This window comes from Vulpes lagopus, chromosome 5 (assembly GCF_018345385.1).
Source record: "Vulpes lagopus strain Blue_001 chromosome 5, ASM1834538v1, whole genome shotgun sequence".
NCBI classification, from domain to species: domain Eukaryota; kingdom Metazoa; phylum Chordata; class Mammalia; order Carnivora; family Canidae; genus Vulpes; species Vulpes lagopus.
The window spans coordinates 132427590-132434881 of record NC_054828.1 but is presented as its reverse complement, the minus strand read 5'-3'; positions in this window follow the sequence as shown (position 1 = coordinate 132434881).

The window sequence follows — 7292 nt, the reverse complement described above, 5'->3', positions numbered from 1 at the left end:
GCAACTCATTAGGAGCATCACAGCAGCCTTGGTTCTAGGAGGCCGACCTCCCTCTTCACTTAGGGTCACCCACCCTCCTTCCTGTATCACGTTTCCACCTGCCGGGTCCCTAACCCAGCATTCTGTTTCCTGCTTGGTTTCCTTGCCCGCTACCCCAAACCCATCTGTACCCAGGCCACACTCCTGAGCCTCCTTCTCCCGCCGGGGTCCCTGCCCCTTCCTCTGGCCTTCCTGGATGCCAGATGAAGAGCAAGGTATGTGTTCACTGGTAACTTCTTGCCCAAATTCTCAAGGCTAAAAATATTATTCTACACCAAAGCCCCGTAAGGCTCCTTTTGAAACATAGACGAATAATAATAATCAATAAAATGCAATATATCTTCCTATTGCAGAAGAGTCTGGGCAAGAACACACAGGGCAGGAGCTTTCGTCGACTCTGCTTGCGCTGGGATCCTGGCACCTAGAATAACTCTTACCAAGCAGAGTGGCAGTGAGTCTGCCATCAAGTGACAAACAGCCACAGACGCAGTGGCTATTGGGCTTCGGAACAGAATAAGAAATTCAGATTCAGAATCACTCTGAACAGTGCCCATATGTCCCGGATTGACTGGGACAGACCTGATTTCAAATATTCTGTCCCATTTTCAGAGCATGTGTCAGACCATATGTCCACATTTATGTTTAAGAAAATATGGTATTCATTTCTTTAACAAGAAAGTAGACCCAAATCATGGGGAACCACTCCTGAATCTAAATTCTACCTCTGTCTCCTCGCTGAAGATCAAATGCAAATGCTCAGCGTCCCTCAGGACCGGCTCCGAGCAGCATCTACCGCTCGCGAATCAGAGTCAGACAGAGGCTGAACCCAGGCCCAGGCGCCAGCGTGGGAGGCGAACAACCCCGCGCAGGCCGTCCTGGGAGCCAGACCAAAAGGATGCGGATGGCTTCTTCATTCCCTGATCTTTGTTTTAAATGATCCACGAAAGCAACTCTGAAATTTTGCTCAATTTATAGCAAAGGAGAGAGATTCAACCTCTCTGCTAGCAGAATTACGTGACGACCTCCTCTAAGTGGGTACAATCCCTGACGTTCGGGTTGGGTTTTACGCCACAGGCTTGTACACATAACTGTCCGGTAACAAAAATAGAGGACAAGGAATAATTAATTGGCTCTCATTCCACTTTATTGCATGTATCTTATTTTATGCTGTCTTCTGTAAGGAGTTACTTCCTTATGGGAAGGATCCATTCTTTAGAATGGCTATAAATGACATAATACAGCAGTATAGGGTGCCACTCCATAAATTCTCCTCTGAATTCTGAAGGTCACATTTAATACCGTGAGGCAGTTACGTCACTTAACAAAGGTCCCAAAATACCACTGGGACACATTGACCACCCAGAAAATATGTATTCATATAAAAACAAAAATACCATGCCATCATTGGGTTATTGTTCCATTATTTCAAAACAAGATTTATAACCTGGGTCAAATGATGTGTTATAATGTGATAAATTTATATCTGTATTTATTGAACATTTTCTTATTAAAGGAAAGTTGAAAATCTGATAGAGATAATCTAATTATAATATCTAATTACAGAATGAAATAAATCACTAAAACCAGCTTAATGAGTCTTAAATACTAATTAATATTCAGACAAGAAGCTGGAATTTTGACACTCCAGTCATGTAGTAAAAATACAGGAGCGCCTAAGCATGCAGGACGTTTTGTCATTTTGAATTTGAAATTCCTCACACCTTCTGCATTGTTCAAATGAGTGCTGCATTCTCTGAAGCTTTTGTTAATCATGCTCTGAGATCCGTCACTAAAATGCTATTAACGGCACCCACCATGTGGAAATTCTTAAAGAGATACTTTTGCTAAAAATATGTTGGGGTGGGGGTACCCAGATAGCAGTGTGGTGAAAAAGCAGGAGTTTTCACCAGGAGGGTAGAAGACAGTGGCCCAGCCACAGGTACGCAGACGTGATTTCAACACCCCGTCCCCGCGCCCATGGCCGCTCGCTCTGATGCTAGGCTGCAGGCAGGTGCAGAGGCCAGAGCCAGGCCAGACGCCCGGGTGCCCGCGTGGCTCCCACCCTCACCACCCTCACCACGGGAGTGGGCGGGGGGTGCTGTCCTGACTCTGTTTTCCCTTGGGCAGTCAGGGATGACAGCCTGGAATCTGGTTTGTCTGAGAATTAGATGAGTTGATACTCCCAACTCACGTAGGCTGGAGCCTGGCACTGGCAGGTATCGGCCCAACGCTACGTCGTTGCTCCCGGCGTGGAGGCCCGGTGTACGGCCCACTCACGGGTGTGCATCCCAGGGCTCTAGTCCCGGTATACGGCCCACTCACAGGTGTGCATCCCAGGGCTCTAGTCCCGGTGTACGGCCCACTCACGGGTGTGCATCCCAGGGCTCTAGTCCCGGCATATGCCCCGCTCATGGGTGTGCATCCCAGGGCTCTAGTCCTGGCCACCCCCAGCACCTCTTGTATTCTGGGTTCGACATCAGCACATCCAACAGACACCTATGGCAGCGCGGGAAAGCCCAGGACACCGAAGAGAGAGCAGCACCCAAGAGCCACTCAGACTATGGGTAATGGGGTGCGGGAGGGAAGGGGGGGAGACTCATCACTTAATGAAAACAGAACGCTCAGGGTTGGCGCTGTCTCTTCAGGCGACTGATACGATGCTGTCAAAGGGATCATTACCGTGACATTGATCCGTAAGGAGAGGGCTGGTGAATATTCCGCGAGCTTGTCAGGAACTTTAGAAAAGTAGCTTTGTTTTCAACTTCTCTCCTACTGGATTTAGGTCATGCCTGGCAGCAGCCGCAAACCGAGTCCTTCTCCCTCGCTTCCGTGCTCCTCGGCAGTCTGCAACAGCTGATCTCCCAACAACAGATTGGATGGAGTGTCTGTGTGTCTTTGCCACCTGCTTCATGTCTAGGTGTCACAGCGACATGGCTGATCCAGAAATGTTAGTATCCTACGGAAGGCGTCTGGGATCAAGACTGTCCGTCCCTGTAATGTATGATTGCTCTGAATGTGACACGGTTTGCTTCTCAGGCACAGTAAAAATGAGTGAATAAGCGAGGAGTGTCAGGAAGCTGCCTTCCATTCTCAAAATCCCAAGCAGATGAGCAAATCCAGTTGCAGGTGGGCAGGAGGGTGGCATGCAGCCGAGCCCGACCGTGCCGGCCGGGCCTGTCGCTTCACACCTTGGCAGCATATTCTTCCTTTCAAATGTGGACAAGATGTCCATAAGCCCTTCGGCCACCCCTACTCTAACTTGCTCTTTCTCTTTATTAAAACCACTCAAAGCCACTTAAAATTAAAACAAGAACACTGATGGCACCCGTGGCGTTGTCTCCTCCATCATTTCAGGGAATGTGCCCTCCCCATGGTCACGGATGAGCTGAGGGCAAAGCATTTTCCTTTCTTCTGATGCTGCTTTGTTTCCCTCTTTCCTGGTCTCTCCCTCTCCTTTCTAGAACCTCGTTTTCATAGGATGCCTCTTTTTCTCTCTTTACCTCACCCCCTACTGTCAATTAATTACTAATATTCTCAAGATTTCCTCTGAGTTTTTTTTTTTTATTTTCTGACAGTTTATATACATCTTGGTAATTGTATCAGTTGCCACCTACAGGCTACAAATCCCAAATATTTACTTATGTGCAAGATAGATATGTTAACGTTTAGACTCACTCGCGTAGCCCTGCCTACAAGATACTTTCCCCGGATATATACTATACCCATTAAGATAAGCACATTAACATTTAATTATTATTTTCCTGTCCCTAATCTCCCATGTGTAAATAGAAACCTCACTATCTAAATTGTCAGCAAAACAAAGACCCCAGCTGTATGCTCTGAGATTCCCCTTCTTGCTCCTATAATCTATTTTCTAAACACTGACCACCAAACCCTGTCAGCTGTACCACTCAGCTGTTCACGAAGTATTTCCCTTGCTTTCAATCCTCACCTTGATGACGTCTGCTTGCCCTATCATTTCTCATCTTGATGGCAGCCATCCCTTAGAAAATGATCTCCTGCCTCCAGTCTACCTCCTTTCCAATTCATCCTTCACACAATTCAAAGTGACCTTTTAAAATGCATATTTAATCATGTAGCTTCAAATCTCTCAACCTTTCCCAACTACCTTCAAGAGGAAGTGCAGACTCCTTCCCCAAGATGCTTCCTGCTCTGGTGTGTGCTTCCCGCCCTGTGCCTCTCCCTCCAGCGAGGCTCATGACCGGGACCTTCTAGTCACAGGTAGTATCATTCAAACACTCCCTTCTGCACACATACCAAGCATTTTATCCCCTTGAATCCTCCCTTCCGGATCCCACTATCCCACATCCTTGTACCGGGAGGCCCTGTACACCCTACTGCAGCTGCTGTTTCTCTCATTTCTGTCCTACCCAAAGGGATGCTCTCAGGGAGGAAGTAAGTGTACATCAATTCATTCCCACAGGAGGGCCTAACTCTAGTTGTTCAATAAATGCTGACTGAATAAAAGAATAAAAATAAAGGATAAAATGCATTTATTCAAAAAGACTTATTGAGTATCTGTTATGGATCAAACATTGTCCTAGTGCCTAGACGTATCAGTGACTAAAACAAAGACGCCTATCATGAAGGTTAAACAAACATGCCTATCATGAAGGTTACACTCGCCTATGCAGAGAGGACAAGCACAAAAAAATAGGTATAATAAAAAAACAAATTGTATAATATGTTTGAAAGTGATAACTGCTGTGGGAATTTTAAAAATAAAGTCTAGCATGGCAAAGACAATACTCAGTGTCTAGAGAGAAAGTGTACATTAACTGGCAGTGGTCAGGTGGGCGACATGGAGTGAGCCATGGAAACCAACCTGTGAAGGCTGCGGTCTGCAGACGGCGGGTCACCCACCAAGGAGATCAGTGTGGACAGTGGCAGACGTCCTGTGAAGCTCCCAGGTGGAGTCAGTGTGTCCCCCACGTCAAACACACCAGTCCATGACTTGAAAAGATTCCAGAGCTTCTATGAAAAACCACAACATGTTCAATAAACTGGGATGGAAAGCTGCTCACAAGCCATCCAGGAATCACACATGAAGAGGACAAATCAGTTTTGAACTGCAAATAGACAACTTAAGTTTACATAATACCCAATGTTGGCAAACTACTTAAAGAAGTTATGTATGGCATATCCATAAGATAAAATATGCTTAAACAGTTACAAATCATGGTGGAGAAGAATCGCTAATGTGATAAGAAAGAGTTTACTATCTAATGATAAGTGACTAAAGATTATTCAATAATAGATGCAAAAAGCTCCAATTTTGTTTATCATGTGCACGTGTGCATTATAGTCCTGGGAGAAATAAACACGGTGTGGAGTAGGAGAGGTGCAGTTTTTATATTCCTTGTTGTAATTTTCTATAATTTTGCAAGTTTTCAAAAATGAATAAGCACCATTTTAATATCAAGAGAGAAAACAATGCTATTAAAAATAGAGAAAGCTCTGAAACAGAATCTAACATGATTTAAAATATACACAAACTGTTAGGGAAGCCTCACGTATCATTGAAAAAGCAAAGCATCATTCCACACTTGATGCCAGGACACTGGATCGCTATTTGAAATAAAGCAAACAAGCAAGTGAAATGTGAAATGTAGGTCCTTCCTCACACTATGAACTAAAAACACATCCCAGTCATATTAAAAATCATATATTAAAAAAAATAAACATGAAAACCTTTAGTTGAGTCTTCTGGTCAATGATGGCAGATTGGCCACATGTATTTACATATCCTTTTCCTTGTTCTCAAAATACTGGGAAATTAGAAAAAAATCTCTAAATCCATAGCAACCAAAAGGATGAATGGAAAGCAGAAAATTTTTTATGGAAGAGTCATAACTCACTTCGCAGAGAGGAGGAAGCTACAATAAAATATATACATAGGATGATATCAAAGAGAAGCAAGCGAATCTGCCAAACAAAATACCTGAAATCTCAGGGATTGTTGGTTATCAGTTGCACAGAAGTGAAACAGTGAGGCATCAAACAGCAGACAGGTATTCTGACTGAGTACCCATGTGTGGAGTGGGCCCACCCTTCGTCACACCTCCCAGCCCTGTGCATTCACTGTGATACTAACTAGCCTCCTCAGTAGTCCATCCACACCTCTAGAAAACAGAATACTGGTTTATTTTATAAGAAGACAAGGAAGTAGACCAAGAGTCTGGGAACAGGATAGTTTTTTAAATACTGTATTCAAGACAGACCCTAAGATAATTAGCTATTCAGCCACTGGGATCCCTAGCCCCAGACATATACTACTCAAGCAAGAGAATGGAGGATTGTTCTCTGGAGAAACCCAATAGGCTCATTTCCATTGACATATATTTGAGGTCCTAAAATGCAATGGCTGTCCACCCCCCATCCTGATCACTCCACAATGACATGGACCAGTCTGCAAGCTTTACTCAGGCATTCTGAACTTTCAGTTAGCTCATTCATATGTTATTCACAGATGCAAATACAGCTACCTCTTAACATCTGCAAGTAGTATTCAATGAGATAAAGGGAAAAATGCAATTGAACCAAAATGAGCAGCGAGGAAAGAGAGATAATGCAGAAAGGAAAAGAAACATTTAACAATTCTAAATCTTAGAGTGATAAGAAAAGACATTGCATCTATAAAGTAAAGAGCAGCATGCTGTGAAAAGCATACAGAGGATAAGGGAGAGCCATTAAAATTCGTAATATGAAAAGCCAAGTTAAATATATATTCTCTCTATATATGTCTGTCAGTGGAAAAGTAGAAAAAAAATTCCTAAGACTTCTACAGAGAGATGAAAAAATGCAATTACATACAAGAGACCAAAACTTAGAAAGGCAGTAGCCTGTTAAGAAAGATATTTTGTGCTAGACAAGAGCAAAGCCTTCCCTTCACAATTGGAAGGAAAAAAATATCCCCATGTAGAATTTTATACCTAGCCAACTTATCAAATGACTGTGAAATAGATAGAATCAAGTAATTTTTTTTAAAACTCAAGGATTCAGAAAATCTGCTCATGATACGTTCTTCCTTTGGAAGACAATGGAGAGTATCTTTCAATGAGAGCTGGGAGCAAATCAAGAAAAAGTAGGTCTAGAATGCAGAAAGCACTCACCCAAATACTGGTAGGATATATGACAAAGATGTAGTAGGTCTAAACAAAGCCAGGGCAAACTGCAAGAGGAGAATAGAAGGCTCTGAAAGGAAGTACCCAGGAAGATGAAGAGATGGATTA